General features: G+C 38.8%; 1 protein-coding gene across 2 annotated transcripts in view; it reads right to left on the reverse strand.

Moving 5' to 3' along the window:
• The window catches only part of HOMER1 (homer scaffold protein 1), a 96,621-nt gene that overhangs the window by 72,063 nt on the left and 2,281 nt on the right, over positions 1-22,277 (reverse strand). The window lies entirely within an intron of this gene.

The following is a 22,277-nucleotide window of genomic DNA, read 5'->3' on the forward strand; positions in this document are numbered from 1 at the left end:
CCGTAATCTGAAACTGTAACACTTGATTCAATGCAATTACCCTAAAACTAGCATGAATTAGGCCACAAGCATGTGTTGTGAAACCCTTATTCTTTCGACCTTCATACCAGACCATTTTTGTAGAAACACTAAATACTTGAAACGTACATGGTTCAAGGTTAACTGTTTAGCAAACAAAATTATAGGGTAAAAAAACCTACTGTACTTGAGAATTTGCAACTTATTTTCCCCATGATCACTACGAGGACATAAAGCATCGCACAAATATCTTAAAATATTTAACCATCACTAAGATGGCTGTCAATTTAAATTTGGCTAACTTTCAGAGATAAATAGATTGTGGCATCCTTCAATGAATGTTGCCATCAAATCCCAAAGATATTAAGCAGCAGAACTTTAAGGCAGATTTAACATTTTAGGTTTTTGGACTGCTTGTTTTCTCCCCTTTCCAGGATGTGATGAAACATACCCTTTGTCCCTGCCCTCATTCCCCTTCAAGAAATAAGGTTTTTAATATGCTTCTCTGCCCAAAATAAAAGCAAAGGATTTTGGGCACTCATAGCTAAAGGGTTTTGGTCTGGCTTCATTACAAATGGGTACATGCGAACTCTCAGACCACAATTCTTTCAGAATGTTATTATTCACCTAGGAGATATGGCCCCTTGAATCTCAATTGCCACAAGATGTGGCATTCTCTTGTGTTAGATACTGAAAGAAGTGACAGAAGGGATACAGAAATCACCTAAGAGCAAAACAGATTTTCAGTGAATGCTAAAGGAGAAGGACAGTAGGACAGGGAGATCAAAGGACAAGCCAGTCCATTGATCCCACACTAGTATCATTGTAACCTCAGCATCAACTTTTCCTTCTACATCACCAAGTTATAGGAAGTTTAGTGGCTGTTTTCCTCATAACAATCCCTTGTACACAAAGGCTACAAAAAGGCAACTTTTACAGCCCTTTTATTTAACAGAATCTTTACACTAACACTTATAATTGCTTCAAGCATCTACAATTCTTCATCATACTTAAATTTTAGCTCTTGTCATCAACATTAAATACATTTTGCATTTACTACCCAGTTAAACCTATATAGATATAATGTGATGCGTACTATCATAATGCAGCCAGTACCTTAACTCTGGAAAGCTGTAGAGCCCATCAAAACCAAAATCTTAGAAGCCTGACAATTATTTGCATGAAGGCTGATATTGAAAGGAGAAAATAAAGGCTCTGACCACATCACCTGAAAGAGCTTAATCTGTGTGTGGTTCATGAACATGCATTTGACTGGCACTGATACTTAATTCAGTCACAGTACAGTGCATCACAAAGTAGACTTTCAACATTATCACAGGTTAGGATTTTAATAGGTAAAAGAACTATACAATTAGAACAAGTGAGAGTGTCAGTAAATGTCTGAGTTATTGCTCTCCTGCACTATCAGCACTAAAATCTTCCATAGCCTCAGCTTCATGTCCTCAATTCATTTGATGAGGTGGCCTGTATATTCCTGCATATTTGTTGCTCAAAGACTAACCAGAGCATTTTGCAGGACAGGTGTGTGTGTCTTGCATACAATTACATTACAATTAGGTATGGAACAGAATATTTTAAGCTTACTTACAGTTTTAAAATTGCTTCTGATAAAACCAGAATTACAGTATTTTCTTTCCATGTCTAACTGCAACTGCACCTTTGCTGAATGACAATGACTTCCTATAGAAAAATCATAGCTTGCTTTGTTAAACTAGATAGATAAATCAGGATTTTGCCAGATTGCTGAGGTAAATAGGATTTTTTTTTTTTTTTTTGACAAAAAGATACAGAACTTCTGATACATCTAGAACTACATAAATACTTTGGCATTTAATGATGAACATTTATAATGATCATTTCTTCAAACAAATGATGCACCTGATGTGTACAGGACGAAGTGTGTTACAGAATCAGTCACTCATGTGCCACTGAAGTCCTTTAAGCTGCTGAATAATTAGGTAATCTGTACTTTTCTGTAGTAATATTCTACAGAGCAACTTAAATTTTGGATTAGCTAAAACATTCAGAAGCAAATAAAAGGTAATACATATAACACACAAAAGATTTGTAACTTTAGCTAGTCAGTGTTTACTCAAACTTTTTGTTCTACCATTTTCCACCCAGGATATAATGTCTTTCCAATCTGGAAGTTTCAATTAATTCAGCTGAACTAATACAGCAGTATTAGTATTAGTTAAATAGAAGAACAGTTTCTTTTTTACCTTCCTAAGTGCTCATACAATAAGATATATAAACATTACAATATATAATGTGTATCACATTATATATTTCATATATATATATATCTAAATTTACTTTTGCCTATATAGAGTTGAGATAGGAGGTAGAGAATAGCTTTAACTAAGAAAAATTCCCTACCAGTTCCTTACTATTCCCTCTCTTCTCTTTCAGCTTTCTCTCGTTGTTCTTTCATTACCAGAAAAGTATTTAGGTTTCATTAAAGACACAAAGGGGAACTATGACAAGAAGAACTCATCTCTAATTACGAAGAAAGCCACTCATTTTTCCAGGAATATGCTATGCTGAACAAAAAGAAACTAACAGTAACCTCAAATTGACTATTAGAAATGTCCACTCAAGCATGGCAGAAACATTAAGGCTAATATGTTTCTGGTCTGAATTGGCTGAGACTACAACCTTACCATAGCCAAATAAAGACTAAAAAGAAGTAAGAGCTAAGTCTTCTTTGACCTGAGTGGCAATGTGAGGATGAAAGAAGCATGAGCAGTACCACTTAATCACTTAAGTCATACCATGCATTTTTTTCCCATCACTGGTAGAGAAATCCATTAGTTGGTAAGTGAACAGTCCTATGCTAGGGCTAGGAGAAAAGCTCATGTACTACCAGTTGATTGTGTTTTCAACCACTCTCTCCATTTTGACATCTTAATAAACCTTTTTAAAAAATTGCATACTACTGAATATAAGAACTGAAGGTTTTGTTTTCCCACTACTTAAAGCTTTCACAACAGCATAAGGTCAGAAAGAACTTTCCTGGCTAATCCACGATTCCTATCTCCTTTTTTTAAAACAAAAACAAAAAACCCCAAACCTATTCTTGGGGATGTTTTGTATTTCTACATCACACCAACAGAAGTGCTGAAGACCTCCTTCCTCTTACTTCTTCCCCCATACTGTTGTTTACCACAACTATGAAGTTATTTTCATTTCCCTAATATCTACAGCTTCTATAGATATTTCTATAAAATTACACCACTGCCTCCTTTGCCACTGCATACTGGGCTAAACTGACCAAGTTTAGGGAGTGTGCTGCACCATGTGGGACAGTCAGGGGCTGCCCTATGGAGACACAAGAACTGACCCAAACTGGGGCTGGAGATAAGAAGAGACACAGGAGATGACATCTGAGCAGGGGCTGGAGCAAAGAACTGTCCAAGCAGGAGCTTATAGCAGACACAGGAACAGGTATAATACTGAGTGGACTGTGACCCATGGAGCAATTGTGTGGGGAAAAAAAAGGCACTACCCCAGGCACTGACTGCCACCTTCTGAGTGACACTCGTGATGAGGGGGTGGCAGAAGAGGAAGAAGCTGGAGAGGTGTCCACAGGGAAAGTGAGGTATGTTTTCTGTGTTTAGTTGTTTGTCTTCATTGTCAATAAAGTGAATTAAAATTTTTGAATCAAAATGGTTTTGTTGCACATGAAATTCCCTCCCTGACACAAATACAAAAAACAGACCTAACACTTTATATAACAGCCTCTGGGATCTCCAGAGTATTCATATACACTAGTAAAGTTTTAAATTTCTAAGCAGAGCTATTTTACCCAACCAGTAGGATGAAAGGGGATGAATAAGCAGGTCCAGAGTGATGGGGTCCTCCCACTGCAGCAGAGGTTGGACAGAAAGCACACTGCCCCCAGCCCATTACAGCCATGGGCACGGCAGACCCTGCCACACGCTCAGCACACATGCCCTGGAAGTCTTACATACTGCAAACTCTCTCATAGGATGGTATCAAATGCATGTTTTTGCAGGTGGTAATTTTGTGCAGTGAGTGCTAAACCTCTACAATACCTGTCATCCAAGCTAATCTCTCCCCTTATCAGACAACATGAATCCTCTGCATGATCTCTCATGCGTTTACTGATTACCTTCAGATTTAGGATGGGATAAAGACCCTTTTGCTTTTTCAAAATGATAGCATACCAAGACACTACAGGCTTCTCTCAACACCTAGCTACTGTCTTAAAAAATACTATCACTAGCTTGCTTTTAAAGCTGTAGCAAACTTTAGTTACTCTAAGCAGCTTGAGGAAAGATCCCTGAAAATAAATGAGGAGAGTGATTAAAAGTGCAGCTACAGTCAAAACTAATTTGTCAGCTATGGCATCCAATCATGGCCAATGGCCTTTCACAACTCTGAGTCAACAAGCTCTGCAAACAAAACTCAAGGCAAGTAAAACCCACAGAATCCTCCTTATTCCCAAAAATGCTCTTAAGTCTGATAAAGATTGTATACAGTAGCTTGTGGGGCAGTACTAAGTAACACTGGCGTCTTGTATGAGGCTGCTGTGAAAGATAATTTTTTTCTGGACAGAAAGTGAATGACAGCTACTATCTTGAAATAAAAATAAAAATTATAAAATACTTGAACAAAACATGCTCAGCATAGTTATCAAATGACATCTGAAGATTTTGCTTTCTACATTACATACAATAACAACTTGAATATCTCAACTTGTTTTGAGATACTAATAAAAGTAATTTAAAATTTAAAACACAGCAACCAGCAAAAAAGTAAAAGCATTGCTGGAACACCTTCTTAAACTGTACTGCATAATGGTGACACTAATGTTAAACAGACTGAGTCATAGCTGGTTTTAGAACTCTGACTTAGTACCTTTAGTCCAGTCAATGGGAAATCACAACATGCTCTAAGACACTGTCTAAGTTGTAGAAGCTGTTTACTACTGGTAATGATTCTGTGAAGGGCCTTTATGTAAAGCCCGTGGAAAACAGCCTACAGGAAAAGAGTCCTGGTATTACTTCCAGTGAAGGCCACAATTATAAGTATCAGAAATACTACAGTCCCCACTTCAGTGGAAATATGACAGAATTTTACATCTGCATCATTCTGTATCATCCTGAAGAGACATCACATCACACAGTTTCACACTTCATTAAAAAAGGAGCTGTTGGTGATGATGACAACCCCTTTTCCTCTTTATGCCATGTTTCAGGGTATTTTTTAGAAGCCCCTGTACAAATGGCAACATTAATAAAAATTTGTCTAAACCAAAATTCTATTTCACAGTTGGACCTCCAATGTCTAACAAAAGGAAACTTCCACTTGAAACCTACCTTAATTTCTGGGCAGAAAATTCCATCCAAGAGATTCTTCTGTGGATAAAAAGTTAATCCCTTGCTCTCTCAACAAGCATTCTTTCCAACCTCTCTTTATTTTCACGAAATCCTCAGAAATCTATTACTTACCTTTGAAATATCAATGTCCCTATAAAGACTAGTTGACATTTTAGAACTATTCATGCAGAAGGGGGAACAGTTGCACCGTACCTGCATACCTTAAAACCCTAGGCTTAAAAAAAAAAAACAAAACACAAAAAACACAAAAAAAAAACCTAGCCTCACATCGTTTTATTACAGAAGAGAAGTATATGCAAAACATATGTACACAGCTGGATGCAGAGAATACAGGTTTATACAAACTAGGCTAGATTTGACACCCAGGAGTGGACATCATTCTAATAAAGTAAGCAATTATTGACTTTCCTTGGAAAAACTGTCTACTTAATGAATATTTGTATCAATGAGTAAAAGTTTCTGTATGACACAGGAGGCAAGTCAGGAAAGCAAGTAACTTTAAAATGCAGGGGAGAAAACATTTCTGAAATCAATTCATTCTGATTACATTTTGGGACATTCACTTGCACGGATGGCAACTTTACGAGAATGTAATCCTATAAAATAGTCAATTCAGGGAAAAATCTAAGCCATTTATTATGTTCCAATCACACCTAAATGCCAGGAAGCTCATGCCTGGGACCTTCCAAAGGAGGAAGGGGAAGAAGAAAAGCAAAGGAGTATCCTACAAGCAGGCACTGTAAGACAGCTTCAGAAAGCACTTTAAAATTATAGTCATCATACAAAATTGAAAGAGCTATGATTATCATACCTTGGGAAATAAGGCTCTTGCCATTAAACAAAATAAATCCAAAAAATATTTATAAATTGCAATGAGAAACTTCATTTAAACTCATCTCTTATCTGTCTGAGCTTCCTATTCATAAGAGACTAGTGAAGGATAGTAATAATCCTCAACCTTTAACATAGTAAAGAGCTTCCACAGCACAGACTTAAAATTAACTGTAGAACAGCACAGAGATTATAGCCTCACAAACTTATTAACATCAACAACATGGAAGTGCAAAGCACAGGACAAATCAGTGACTAGGTTCCCACTTTCTCTTTAACATATTAACTTAAAATGAACAAGATTGAGAGAATGAATTATTGTGGTAGGTCAGTGTTAATTAATGTTACTGCATGACAGATGTTTTAAATTTTTTCTTTTCCTAATTTCCAATGCAAATTTCAGTAACCATTAGAAGAGACAAGTGAATTCTCTATTCGCATGACTATATCTAGTGAAAATTTGAATGACTGTCTGCTCATTTTCCTTCAAACAAGCCATGGACCATAGTCATCCATGACGTAGTGAAACCAGATGGGTCTTAGTCAATATGCTTACTGTCCCAATCAACAATAAAACCTCATCCTATGATTTCTCACACATTAAAAAAAGCAAAAAACGAAACATGAAAATGTATGCACATTCTTAAGAAAAAACAACAGGTCAGGATTCTGCAGTTAAATTCAGATTACTTAGATGCAAGTCACAATTACACCTGTAGCTCAGGCTTTTCATCCTGCTATCTAGGTAATATCTCACTAGTTGCTTTTCCTCACTGTGCTGAACCTCTCTGAGTCTGACCTCACTGATTTGCAGTTGTCTCAAAGGAGCAATTTTAAAGTAAATAGCCCTGGCTAGGGTGGAGGACCTGGTTGGCCAGAGCTGAGCAGGGGGTGACACCTCGGGATGTGATAAGACGTACTGGGTGGAGACTGCTCCCCTTTTCGGAGAAGTTCCCCTCCAGGCAGCCTGTCTTCTAACCAACCTGGCTGACTGTTCCCCTTGGGAACAAAAGGAACTCAGGGGTATATATGAGGCTGTCCATATTGTGGCTGTTTGGTTGTCTCTTGACCCACTGCTGTTCTGCATGGGGCCCTGTCCAGAATCAGCACCATCCTGAAGAACCTCACTGGGCAGCTGTGCCCCTGGTGGTGACTCTCTCTCTCTTTCTCTCATTCTTCCCACTTTCTTACCCTTTTCCTCCACCTTTCTCTCTTACCACTTTCTTACCACTTTTCCTCTATCTCTCTCTTATCTTCTTCTCCTCTCTCCCTCTTTTGCTTTGGCTCTATATTTTTGCCTGTCTCAATTGTTAAATAAAATCTGCTTGCACCCGACCCTTCTATGGTTGGACTTTGTTTCATGGATCCAAAACAAAAATAAATTTTAATGTTACCTTGGACCATAACAACCTCTGCTAGAAGTCTGCTTCCCAACAGCAAGAAGAGCTCACAGTCCAGCATTGATGTTTTCTGGGGCTCCCAAGATGGCAAAGGTATTCCCACAGAGCTCTAGTAAGGAAAGTCATCATGCCCCCAAAGTCCTCATCAAACAGAACACATTGAATTACATTTGCCAGTTAAGGTGCAAGTTCTTGTATTTGGAATTGAATAGATACTACTTAAAATAAAGGATTACAGGAAGAAAAAAATGCCAACATGTTGCTGAACTTCTGCAGATAGGAAAGCAGATGAAGTGTTACAGAAAACATCCACATCAAGAATTTATCACTCACTATGAAAGCTCCTCAAATAGCTGCACATAGTTCCATCTCTCCAGGGTTTTCCTCTTTTGTCCTTTCACCCAACCTTCAAAAGCTCAATTTCAAACCATGAATAAAGTGAGAGCTTTAGGAGTCAGATGAAATAATAAAAGGTGTATTACCAAGGTCAAGTACTCAATTTTATCTTCAGGCATTTCACTTCAGTTTATTTCCAGGGACACAGGCACCTTCAGAATTTTTCTCAGTGCCTAAATTATTATTCCTTTAAATTGTATAAGTAAGACGGCAAACACAACTCTGAATTACACTTTAACCTTAAATTTGTTTTTAAATTACAAGATTAGAGAGAACTAATAACCAGCTTTTAATGACTTACAAGCAGCTAAACTACAGTAGGTTGAATTTTAGGATGGATATTTACATATAGTGAACATCCTAAGTAATCATGATAGCAAAAACAATCCCAAATTGTATTTTATTCCTGAATTTTGCTCTGTCCAAAACATTCTTGTCAAGGAAGTCAAAAGAGTAGTTCTTCTATCTTTATGGCTTGACAATCAAGTTTAAGATGTAGAGCTATTTTCCACATCTAGTTACTGGATGCGTTCACCAAACCAAACAGAAAAACAACCTAGTGCCTAGCTCTATTCTATGAAGAAAGAACCCTGGAAGGAAGGCTAATGAGCCATTTCTGAAAGCAGTCTGAATGTTGACATTCCTTCAACTGCCTAACATGCACTAAACTAAGCTAAACTGCATCTGGAATATGAAGCAGGCAGGCAACACTCTTAAAAAGCTCATTTCCCTCCATTGTACAAAAGGGAGAAGTATTTTTGCCACACCTGCAAGACAAACAGGAATGAGAGAAATGAAGCGTACAAAGCACAATGTAGTGGAGAAAGAAATAATGCTATTCATACCTGTTAAGAAGAAAGTTTAGAGAGGTCCAAAAGCAATTGATCATCAGGTTTCCTTTTTAATTCCCCTAATTTCTTGATAAGCTTAAAGAGAGGCAATCTTTCTTTTGCAATCTAGGTCTAAAATCTCCCATGCAGTAGAGTTGTGTGGCAGTCAGAACACTCTTACAGCATTCATGCAAATATTATAAGGGAGAAAATAATGCAGTTTAACCTTCTACCATAACTTGGCACACCACTTGAACACTTAGTCATGCAGCAAATTATAGTTACCTGCCCACTGAACCACCAGTTTTCTTGAGTTTAAATAAATAGGTATTTTCTAGACATCATCCTCAGGTTCTTCAGAACCACTACCAGACCTACAGACACAAGGAAAAAAAAACCCAAAACAAAACAGAAACAAACAAAACAGAAACCAACCAACGAACAACCAAAAAACGCCCTAGAAGAAAAACAAAGCAAAAAGTAAAGCAGTCCCCTGTACCTGCAGAACAACCACAGCTCTCCAAACACCAACACAGAGTGGGCAAGAGCACAAAACTGCTTAGGGATCCAGAGATGCTGCTGGTGATACACAACTCTTGTGCTCTGCTTTACACAAGCAGGCCCAGCTGCACTCTCCTTCACGGAGGCACTCTCCTTCATGGGGGATGAGGTTGAGGCAGAAGGCTCCAGATGGGACACGATTTTCAATCTACTGCAACGTACAGAATGTAAGCCTACCCCCATCCAGCATGTTTTCCTTGTCTCATTTCAAAGACATCCTTGAATTAGCGTGTGGAGTCTTTGAGATCTGAAGTTCTGCAGTTTCCTTTGCAAAACAATTTTCAGGGTGTTAGAAGGGCCATTAATGCCACTCACAAATAACTAATTAGACCGACTGATGCTGACTAGACAAGGTGAGAATTGAGGCAAATCAGATGGGTCACTTAGGTGCTGTTCCTGAGGCACTGATGGGGAAATACATCACCCTGCAAGTGCACGAAGACTCTTTGATGTTAATCATGCTGTTTAGTAGGATATAAGGGTCATAAGCCAGCAGAGGTAAAAGTGCCACCCAGAGCAGAATATTCAATTGACAGGCTGAAACTCCTTGTTTTGTCCCAACATAAAAGCACATCTGTCAAAAAATCAACACCTGCTGTTCTGAAGCTGGTTAGATGAATTTAGTTGCTGTAATGAAATCTCCCAGCAGCATCAACAAGTGTCACTTTGCACAGCTAGCATAGCAAGAAGGAACCAAAAACAGAGGGCTGCCACTTGCAGTCATGCAGAGCACTGAAATAATAGAGGCAATCCTAAATTAGCTTAAGTTCCAAAAAAACAAGGCAGAGTTCAAGCAATGTAAACACAGTATTTTCTAATTTGACATTCAGTGTGATTTTGTGCGCTTCACCAACTCATGAGACATCATTGCCTATGACAAGAATTTCTGTTCTGATGGCTGTATTTCACAAGTATGAGACAAGGAAGAAAGACCTGGGGCCTTTGACAATAGAGACAGATGAGAGATTTGGAAATTAAAAAGGAATGGAAGGAAGAGGAAAACATACTGTGGTGCATCAGAAGAAGCATAGCCAGCCAGTCAAGGGACTACCCCTCTACTCTGCTCTTGTGAGAGCCCACCTGGAGTGCTGTGTCCAGTTCTGGGGTCCCCAAGGAAAGAAGTGCAAGGAGCTGTTGGAACAAGTCCAGAGGAGGGTCATGAAGATGATCAGACGGCTGTCTCCTATTAAGACAGGTTGAGAGAGTTGGGGTTGTTTATCCTGGAGAAGAGAAGGCTCTAGGGAGACTTTACAATGGCCTTCCAGTACCTGAAGGGGGCTTGTAGGAAAGCTGGGGAGGTACTTTTACAAGGATGTGTAGTGATAGGAATGAAGGGAACAAGTTTTTCAAGATGGCAGAGCTAGATTAGATACTAGGAAGAAATTGTTTAGTGTGAGGGTAGTGAGACACTGGAATAGTTGCCCAGAGGAGCTGTGGATGCCCCTCTGGAACCTCTGGAAGTGTTCAAGGCCAGGCTGGATGGGGCTTTCAGCAACCTGGTCTTGTGGGAAGGTGTCCCTGCCCATGCAGGGTGTTGGAACTAGATAATCTTCAAGGGTCCTTTCAATCCAGACTATTCTGTGATAGAAGCAATTTATCACATGTTCACAACAAGATAATCAGCAATTATATGTCAAACAGTGACAGTATTTAAAAATTTGCAATTTTGGATATTACGTTGAACTGCTGTTTTTCAACAAATGTTAGTCATAATTTTGCAACTCTAAAGACTAGATCTCTCACAACTTACTCACAATAAAAAAGCCAAGGAATATACACCTTCCTTTTTACAAGATGCTAGGAATTAGTCTCAAACATATTTCTGTGGCAAAATAAGGTTTCCTCACTTGGCATCACATTCTTTAGCAAAGTTTCCTTGTAAGGCTTCTTACCCTCCCTATTGACTTTGAACTTCCATTTTGCTTCCTTGTAGGTCTTTATGACCACACTTCCTTACCACTTCTCACTTCATTAATCAAGTCCACTTCATCTTTTACCACATCTCCAAGTTACCAATTTTGACATGCCTTCTGCCTTATGTGAAAATAATTTCTATTTTCATGGCCTTGACACTTGCTATTCCTCTCATTTTGATATTAAAACACACAAACCTTCTACTTAACAATAAGAAAACATTTGTTTTGGTATCTTTCATGATTAGCCTTCAGAAGTAAACACCTTGATATAAATCATTAGCACAATCAGCACACTGACTTCAGATACCTCAGACCTGAAGCAATGCTTCCACCAGCACCAGTGGAAGTATCTGAACTTACATATGGAGTGAGCAGAATGGACAAGGCTGAAAAAACCATATATTTCATCACTATTGCATCAACTGGTATTCAAACAATATGCCATCTATCAAGACTGCTACAGCTGCATGCTATGTTTCAAAAAGAATCACTGGTCCACATCACAAGATAAGAATTGGATTATTTCATTTGTATCAAGGAACTGAATTAGACTTCTAGGAAGGTAAACAAATTAATTTTATATTCATAAGTGACAAATCAATTTGAATCATCCCACTGAGCACTGCGGGAACTATAAAGCCACTTTAATTCACTTCAAGCATGCCATTAGCATGCCAGCAAGTCCTTCCCTTCTGATAACTTACAGCCTAGTAAACACTATTGCGTTTTGTAAGCCATGGTTGCATCTATATTGAGCTGTAACTGTAAGTGACAAATCGCAGTCTCCCTGACTGTTCACACCACATGTATGCCAAACATTTCCTAAGACTCCTAAGGAAAGGCACCCAAATGCTGTTCCAGACAGGCTTACTGAGCTGTTTGCCCATCAGCTTCCCTGAAGGCATTCCCAGGACAGCTCCAAATCCTGTTTCCCTCAGTGACATGCCTTACACTGTCAGGCAGCTTCCCACTGTAATGGCAAAATTCACAACAATCTCACCTCACACTATCAGTTTTTAAATAGGACCACACTGCGCACAAAGATGGTGCCCTGCTCTGTCCCCTATAGAGCCCAAGACAGGAACAGGCACACAGCTCTGCGTGGTACAGGTCAGGCAAGTGCTGTGCCACAGGGTTGGGGCACCCACAGCTGTAGAGGAATGGCCACGCCTGGGACCAAGCTGTCTCACTTATGAGCAGCTCACAGGGAAAGGAACCATGCTGGAAACACAATGGCTGGATCAGTACTACCCTTTGTTATTGCTATCCAAATAATGTGAAGAAGCATTTCTTCACTGGTGGCTCATGTGCTTGCTTTGATTGTGCTGGTGGAGACCGGTAAACACAAAGTATTATGTGTTATTTGCACTGGAACTAGATTATCAACCACTCTGCAAAGCATACTTTGAAATACAGCTTGCACTTCAGAAAGGTACCTACTGTAGTAGGTAGTTCTGAATGTAGTTCTAACCCAAGAAAGCAGGTAGGTATGAGGGCTTTATCCAGATGGACGTTACTTTACTTGCTGGAAGTGTAGTCAAAGGGAGGGGAAAAAAAAAAAAAAAAAAAAAAAGGCAGTAAGCAGTTCTCAGGGAACTGTTCAGCATTTTGACAAAATGAGAAAACAAATACACAGCATACAGTTTGTGCAGTGTTACCACAAATGTCTGTGTGACAGAAAAACCATATGGAGTTGGAATGGCCTACATTAAAGGTCTATACTTAATAGCTCAATCAAAATATTTAAGCTATAAATACATGCTACTGCAGTTAGGAAGCAACCAACTGAAGACCAGAAAACAATGCCTGGTAAGAGCTAGTTAATTTTTTCAGTATGATATTTTTTCAAGAACAGGAATGATTTTCCTTACAGGTTACCTAAATGAACAGGTAGGGTCCAGCACATTCAAAACTTACGTACTAGAAAAGAATTAGAAAAGCCTCCCTCACCCTCTCCTTCACATAAATATCAGAAAAGACATAAAATTTAAGAAGCCAAACCTTAGTGTTTCTGTATCCATGAAATAAACAGTGGCCAGAAAAAAGACAGTTTATTAGATACTTACAGAATGCTTGTATTGTAAAGTCAGTTTTAAAGAAAGCTGTATTTAAAACCATTTAACTCACATATGCTGAACGTGATGTAGTCCTCCCAAACTGGAGCATTTAGGTGCTGACATGCTTACTTCCAAACGAGGCTTAACTGAATCATTAAACACCGGTCCTTGCAGCAGAAACTGTCATTTCCCACTCTCTAACAGGTTAGGTGTTTATAAAGAGGATACATAGTACAATATACAACTGTGTAACCTAATAAATAGAATGCCACAAGTACAAAATATTAATAATACACTTACCTGTGAAAAAGAAATGCCAGTGCTTACAAGCAAGTTAAAAGGAAGAATTCTTTAAAAGCTCTTTAGTTTGATTATGACAATTAATTTACCAAACCTCTGGGATACAAGCATACTAGTTTATAAACATGATGGTATCTGAAACAAGCATCTTTATCTCTTTTTCCTTTTTTTTTGTAATGGCCTTTAACAAGGTGTTGGGTGACAACATCTGGTTACTGTGATTGTCAAGTTTCAAAGAATGTGATTAATTGCTGCTGTGCCATTCTAGCTAGGGATATTGCTTTTTCAGGACAAGCTTCTCACAGAAGGATACTAGCTATGTTTTTCAAATGTGAAAGACCAAATTTCACTTTGAGATTGTAACTAGCAATGCTAATCAAATTCTGTGTTATCATTAAGTTATGTACTTTGGTGCATATGAGGCAGCATTCAATGACCTTGTTTTCCAAATATCAGTTAACTTAGCCACAGTCTGAAAACATCACTCTACCCCTCCTAATATTTAACCTCTACAGTGAGGAAGCTAGGACTTGTACAGGGTGAAGACAGAAGTCTGTGTCCTAGTAACTGGGTGAATTCCACCCATATTGTTCCTGAGGGACTTCAGAAAAGTTGTTTCAGGATCACCAAGCCAGAAATTTTTAGGATCTAAATAGATTCATTAGGGTTTGTCCATAGCCATGGACAAAATATGACATCAAATCAAACCTCTGTCCCAGGTTCCCATTATATAAATATAACTTTCCCTGGTTTCAGGACTGGTTAGATGGTAAGATTCTGTAAAACTACTTTGAATCTGAACATTATGTGGACAGTTAATATTCTTCCTTGAGAGAATCCTACCAGGGTGTTCAACTACTGCTTTTCCAATGATTCTGGAAACACGCAACATTCTACACATGTTGCTCAAAATGACCCAACACAGTCTTCTGAATCAAAGTCTTGAGTTTCACCAAAATAATAGCCAGTGGCAGAAGTAGTAATACAATAGGACAAAGAAGAAGATGGAACAGAAGATAACTTTTACAAGATTTAGACTTGGTTCCTTATCTGTAAAGGCTGAGTTAGTGCAAGTCACCAGCTTTCATCCTGTAGCACCCAAGAGCAGCAGTATCCTTAAAATCTAGGATTTGCAGTTGTTACAAAGAAGCAGAAGAGGAGGACTCTTTAAATATATTTTTGTGCTAAGTAAAACCCTTCTTTGTAAGAACAATTGGGAAAGTATCAGAGTGTACTCCTTTGTCTAGGAACTTCACTGCAGAATAACATTAATTTTCAAATCCTGCTAACAATAAAAGTTGCAGATGTTATATAAAAGACCCCTATAATGTCCTTCAATGCCTCCCTGCAGTAGAACTATTCTAGCTTTTGTTCCAACATGGTTTTAAAAGTTCTTAATTCCTGTGGACAAAAATGGAGAATTTTTTTTAAGATGTATCTTGCATTTAAGGTCATCAAATACATAACTAGATATAGAGATCATCTCAGACCTTCAGTGACCTACTGAGATCTGTTTTAAGAAACATGAGCAGCATTTGCACCCAGATGTGAGACATCTTAGGGAATCTAGAGTTTAGTGCTCACACCTCACAGAAATCCCATCAAAATGGATCATTACTTAACCATGTCCATCAGTGCTTGTGTCTTTTTCCATAAACTTTCCAAAAACCTGGGAGTTTTACTTCATTCATAGCTAGATATGTTGCCATCTGAGCTGTACAGCACTTCTGAAGAACCAAGCCTACCCAGGATGCAAACAGCTGAACATGAGGACACTCCCAATCCTTCCCTGGTAGGAACCCACTTACTATGTACATCTAAAGGCAGAGAGCTCTGGATGCCTAAGCACTGGATTGCTAAAGAAGACACAAGAAAGTCTTGTAGGTTTCATAAAAGAACAAGAGCAAACATTGGCATGGGAGGGACAATTACTACAGTATTGAAAAAGCACTTGGAAATCAGTATGCAGAACCTGAAAGTAAATTAATCTAAAATAAACTGTCCCTGTTTAACCGCAGATCAACTCTTCCAGTCACACCCAAGTCAGTGAAAAATGTTGCTTGTTCAAAGGCACAGGTATTCCAGTTTCAAACCTGATTGGCCAAATAGCTGCTTAGGACCTGTTACTGGATGCAATGATTTGACAACAGATGGATACCTCTATTGGCATGGAAAACACTTTATACCCTAGAGAAGCCCTGACATGGCTGCTTGCTCCACAGTAAGTCATTTGTTGGAGAAAACACTGCAGTATTGCAGAGCACATTCTTTCCAATTTTTGTACAGACAAGCCAAGGCTAGCAGCCTGTTGAAAATGAACAGGCACAAGAAGTAGGGACTGTGAGAATACATGTCAGAGATGATTTATTTCACCAACACTTCACTGTAAAGTGTTGACCATTTAAAGCTCATTCTTCAGTTTCCAAAACTCAAGGAAGATCTCATTACATGTCCTGTTACAAGAATAGCTTCAAGATTAACTATGTACTCAAGACTATAGCCTACTATTTACAGAGTAAGTAATTTAAAAGCATTTTTTAAAAAATCTACATCCTGGCGGTATTACCTATTACATTTTTTACTATGAAAGACACTATCAAAACGGGAAAAAATTACATTCTTAACAAGTTGAGACTCCATTTAATGGACAGGTTCAAAAATCCCTTTCCAGACTTGAGGTTAAAAACTGAGGGACAAACTCACACAAGGATAGCTGAGTCTAGATCTTTTTGAATACTTCCCAACAGCATAAACAGACACTGCTGTAGCCAAAGCTACCTGTCTGTCCTCCCTGCAACGACACTTCCCTCATGACAATCCCTCTGTAAAGCTATGCAGTCAGCTGAGTTACAGGATTCATGGGGTTCCCTGCATCAATGTCTGTGCTACAGCACAGGAAAAACTAGTTCCCATCTTCTGCTGTTCCCAGTTTTTGGCAGAAAGCTCAGTGAAAACTGATGTTGAGAAATACATTTATGCATATGGGAGGAGAAGGGAGGAGAAGGGAGGAGAAGGGAGGAGAAGGGAGGAGAAGGGAGGAGAAGGGAGGAGAAGGGAGGAGAAGGGAGGAGAAGGGAGGAGAAGGGAGGAGAAGGGAGGAGAAGGGAGGAGAAGGGAGGAGAAGGGAGGAGAAGGGAGGAGAAGGGAGGAGAAGGGAGGAGAAGGGAGGAGAAGGGAGGAGAAGGGAGGAGAAGGGAGGAGAAGGGAGGAGAAGGGAGGAGAAGGGAGGAGAAGGGAGGAGAAGGGAGGAGAAGGGAGGAGAAGGGAGGAGAAGGGAGGAGAAGGGAGGAGAAGGGAGGAGAAGGGAGGAGAAGGGAGGAGAAGGGAGGAGAAGGGAGGAGAAGGGAGGAGAAGGGAGGAGAAGGGAGGAGAAGGGAGGAGAAGGGAGGAGAAGGGAGGAGAAGGGAGGAGAAGGGAGGAGAAGGGAGGAGAAGGGAGGAGAAGGGAGGAGAAAAAAAAATCTGAGAGGAATTCTGTATTTCAAGTTCTTCCCTCTTTATTCAGGCAAAAGCCATCAGTCAAAACAAGGGATGCAGACTGCTTAAGTTAGCCAACCTGATGCCTGCTACTAAAAAAAATAAATCAGGACTAGATACTGGAAATGTCAATATATGCTTCTACCTGGCAATCCATCATCATCTACTGCATGTTTAAACAGTGTCTCCCTAGATTAATTTTTTTTAATGAGGATTGGCATTCACCACTACTTGCCACCAGAAAAGCATGTCAGAATGCAGTGTTGCCAGAAGTGTACTTGTGATGCAGTTCCAGAAAATCAATATTCAAACACAGTTCCATTACTTTTCAGAACGAAGCAGATGACATTAATACCATTACCAGGCTCTGTGTAAATACAAGAGAGCTCAGCACTGCACAGTGCAATGCCCAGGTAGAATACAACTACTGGTCCCTCTTGCCTCCTCTCCTCTCTATCTTCCCTGTCCTGAACACAATACTACTTTTGGTAGATCTCACACAGCCCACCCCTGAAAAGAAAAAATCTAAAATACTCACAAGTTAATAGGAAAAATCCCGAACTCTTACCAAATATAGATCTAAAAGTGGATTTTTCCTAGTGTAATGCTTCCACACCCATTGCACCTTACCTTTAAGGCTGAATACATCTGAAAAAGCTTCACAGGGAGAACAGCCCAAAATCCTGAAGTAGAAAGCATAGTCTTGCAATTTCTTTTTACCTAAGTAGAGTTTTTAACACACATTTCAACCTAAATAGCATCTTAGGGGGACAAAAAAAAAAAAAAAAAAAAAAAAAAAAAAAAAAAAAAAAAGTGGTCTGAGTACTCAGATTTCTGTTTGTTTTTTTTTTTTAATAATATAGAATAATATATAATTTTAATATAGGATATTTTGTTCCTTTTTTCATCGGTATAGTTTCTAGTTCCTAGTACCATAACCATACATATTGGAAGCTCTGAGGTTTTTGTCTAGTTCAGGACCACCTAAGAAACAAAAGGCACATTGTTAAAGCACAAGCACACTTAATTTCTGTGTGCATATACATATATATGTATTAGTGATAGGAGTTCTATCCTAGATCTGGTCACAGCCCCATTTACTATCTTCACATCACACTCACTGCCTTGCTAAGTGTCTCTTAAGCTGTAATTTCTGGAACCGAAGAGACATCAGCTTCTGGTAATTATTTTAGGCAGCAGCAGCTTCAAAATTAAAGATATCTAAAAGAGTAGAAGAACTAGATTTCTAATCTGTACAATGTGTTTGCACTGTTTATATGGGTCACTTACCTGGTCACTGGAAAACCACACACTCTGCTAAAATGATGTCCTAGACACCTATTCTAATGAGAAACTATTAGAAAATTAGTATGACATCATAAGATAATGGTCTTCTCTATCTAGTCCACTCACGCATAGACATAGATTTGGAAAGCTATGATTTAAAGAGTGATCAGCTAAAACCCTTAAATCAAATTACAGTCTGAAGAGACAATCATAAAGAAAAAATGCTTTTCAATAAAATCCCCATGAAAGTGATACCTGAATTCAACTTCTTACTTTTACTAACTAGCAGGCAGAAACACTCTAATGCCAGTTCAGTGTCATTGCCTCACCCAGTTAAGAGTTGATGGCCTATTATAGTATTTCAAGATACTTCAATCTCTATGGCTTTAAGACAGGATATTTGCTCAAGTATTGGCTGGGTGGTTTAGGAGTCCTGCAAAGATAACATGAATTGTAGAATTGCTCTGTTTTCAAGAGAGAAATCACAATAACACAAAAAGCATTCACCTGGTGTTTGTCTTGAGACACTGGGAGTAAAAATAATCTCAACTTGATCAATGTGAAGGACTGAAATGCTTAAATTTCAGCAGACCTAGGTTTTCACCTAAAAAGCTGGCCCACACACCCTTTCTAATGCATGGATACACTGAAATAGATCAATTGCAACCTTAGGGCATTACAAATACCTCCCCTAGATCATTATGGAAATTGTCTCTCATGGTGTTCACGATGGTCATCTGTGTATTGCCAGGCCAGAAGAGCTAACGTAGATTTTGAATGCCTATTTCATGGTCATAAAACTACAGTGACAGAAGATAATTAAGCATAGTAGAGGTCTCCACACACTGCTGCCTGACAAAGTAGTTCATTAACCATTTCAAGCTAATCTGCATTCAGCCCATCTGCCTAGGTATTTACACATTACTAATTTTTTTTTCAGATAATAAGTTTTGTAGGGGTTATCTACAGTACATGATGTTGATGTGTTTTTGTTACACTCCCCATGCTGCTCCAATAGACAGCATAAACTGCTTTGATGCCACTGCTTTCACAAAATAAGCATCTCATTTTATCCCCAGGATAAAAGATGGCCAGAAACTGCAGTAACACTGAACTCCTGCCAAGAAGCTGTACCTGCTGCTCTATTATCTGCAATATTTCTGTGTCAGAGAAGCACAGCTGATGGAACTGTTGCTAAGATGAAGACTTGGAAAAGCTATCATTAAGCCCTGTGGGATGGAAAACAACAGGTTAAAGAACCCAAGGAAGATCAAATTCAACCATCAACAATTCTTCCGGTTCCTAAATGCTTGATAGTGCTCGTGTCTTGCTATCCAGCTACAGGAGTGTTACTCGAAAGTTCAAGGACAAGACTATGGTTTGGAAACACCTAAAAAAGCAAGTCAGCAAACCAAAACCAAACAAGCTTTCCACAGTGAGATTTGTCTATCCCATATGTTCAAAAGTATAGACTTTCAAATATTTTAAGGACATCAAACAGGTTTTGTAAAAGTCTTACATCCTAGAATTGGCAGGATTTGTAAATTCCCTTATAACTGTAGTATCCTCTGTCCAAAACACAGGACACTGAATCCAGAGTGTCCTGTCCTGTTTAAAGACATGCATGTGACTAACTGCCCATCCTTCAAGAAAGACTAAGGTCTAGGAATAGATTAACCAGCAATACACATTTTCCCAACTGCTGAAAATTAAAATATAATACTTATTTCTAGACAACTACAATGCTAATCAGTACATCCTAAAATCCTAATCTTCCACAGCCTAGTATTCTAATTCTGCAATCTCAAAATGGTGCATACCATAACCACCCATATAAGCATACTAAATACAATTCAACAAAAGTGAAGAGAACCTGAAGTCTTTATAAGACACCTTGACTAACATGACAGAGACAAGCACATCTTACAGAAGCTTTTACCCTGTAATTCCTTGTCATTCAGCAAGAGTGAACGGAAAAGACAGGAGGACAAATCTGGCTATTTATCTACAGCACAGAAGGCCATGAAGGAAAGTAGTTAATAAACGAGTAATTAATCCAAGGGATTAAGTTTAACTGGACATCAGCTTCACACTTCTACCTAAATTTAAGGCTGTGCAGCTCTGTGTACTACATGAAGTGCATGAAGTGCATTCATTTCAGCCTAAGCAATGACTGCACCATAGTTCACAAATAAAAACCTCTAATTTTCCTTCTTGCAGCTGAAAGGGGCACAAATGACCGGTAAAATACAGTTATGGCTCGTAGCTTCAACACAGTATTTACCTGGTAAATATATACAATAATCTATGCTACAAATACACATACTATGTTGACTTGAGACCTATTTCTTGAGTTTTTTTAAAATAACAAATCTCTGCTCCAATAAGACTGTTTATGCAATACTGACAAATTCTGTATTTCTCAATACTGGGAATACAAGAGAGACACGTTATGAACTAAGACATAACATGCTGGGGTTATTTTATTTACACAAAAATCCATGTTCCCCTGTGAAAGAACACTATATCCTGTGTGGTCAATCCTACAGAAGTGCATGCACCTTCTCCTGTGAGATAACAGACACACACAGACACGGAGGACATAGCACTAAGAAGAGTGTCTCCTGAACTACTGCACCCTAATTTCAAGTTTCTCATAACAATTACTTAATAACAGTACTGGTCCAGAGACCAGTCACCCACAGCTTGGTATCTACCACATACACAGTGCATAGCTACCTGGCTTGCCTGATGGTTGTTCCGTGCTCTGAGCATGCTGAACTACACTGCCAGAACAGTGAATTCTTAGTTGTAATAAATGAGACTAAGGAAGCCACTGCTAGTTTGGCAAGCCTATTCCTACCCTCATCTCAAGTTTTCTGTGTTCTGACCACTGGAATAGGTAAACTCTGCACCTGTCAGGTATTACAAGCTTACACATGATGGAAGTACTTATTTAAAACTGAACATAGTAAACAGACTCTCATGTAGCCAGGTACATGGCTTATCAGCCATTTTGCAACTTGCTTCTAGACCCCTTAATTTAAGAACTTAGTAGAATATCAGAAGACTGTTTTTACAACTGCAGCCTAACTGTTCAGTACACCTTTGTCTAGGAAATATTCTGAAATCCATGGGCAACTGCATTTAGATATTTATGCAAAATGGCTACTGAGTTGACACCTCTGCTATGAACACTAGAAAATGTCTGATATTTAACCATAAACCCACACTGTTATTGCTGGCCCTGGCTTGGATCTGCTCACTCATGTTTAGAGAGGAAGAGTAACTTACAGAGTAATCAGTAACACATACCTACACTTCTGGTTTTGCCCACCTTGTTAGAAGAGGATCTGCAAATAAACCCTTTATTGCCATAAATCCCTCAATACTTCAGTCTAAAAAGCCCTCAAATTGTTAGCAAGCAAGTTTTGTCTTCTTCACCTCAGTATGCCAATGTGCTACCCAACTCACCACACCATCAACCTCAGTATTCAGGAATACTTCAACTACATCTACTGATATGGATTTGTAATGTTCATTAAGAAGCTAGCACACTAATACACCAGCAGTACTGGAGCTGAACAAACGGAGGAGTCTTTTTTCCTTCTTTTCTAAGTCACATTCTTGTTGCCAAAAAGCTCAATTTAATTATGATGGATGTTTACTCCTCTTCAGCAGTTCTCCATATTTGTAGCATGATACAAATGTAGATGTCTTCAAAAGCAATACTGCGTTTAAATAAGAGTTTTTCCATTATTTGGATTTTAACAGCTACATAATTCTGTGTCTGCTTAGCAGCTTGAAGAGTATGTGCC

Source organism: Heliangelus exortis, chromosome Z (genome assembly GCF_036169615.1).
Source record: "Heliangelus exortis chromosome Z, bHelExo1.hap1, whole genome shotgun sequence".
Taxonomy (NCBI): domain Eukaryota; kingdom Metazoa; phylum Chordata; class Aves; order Apodiformes; family Trochilidae; genus Heliangelus; species Heliangelus exortis.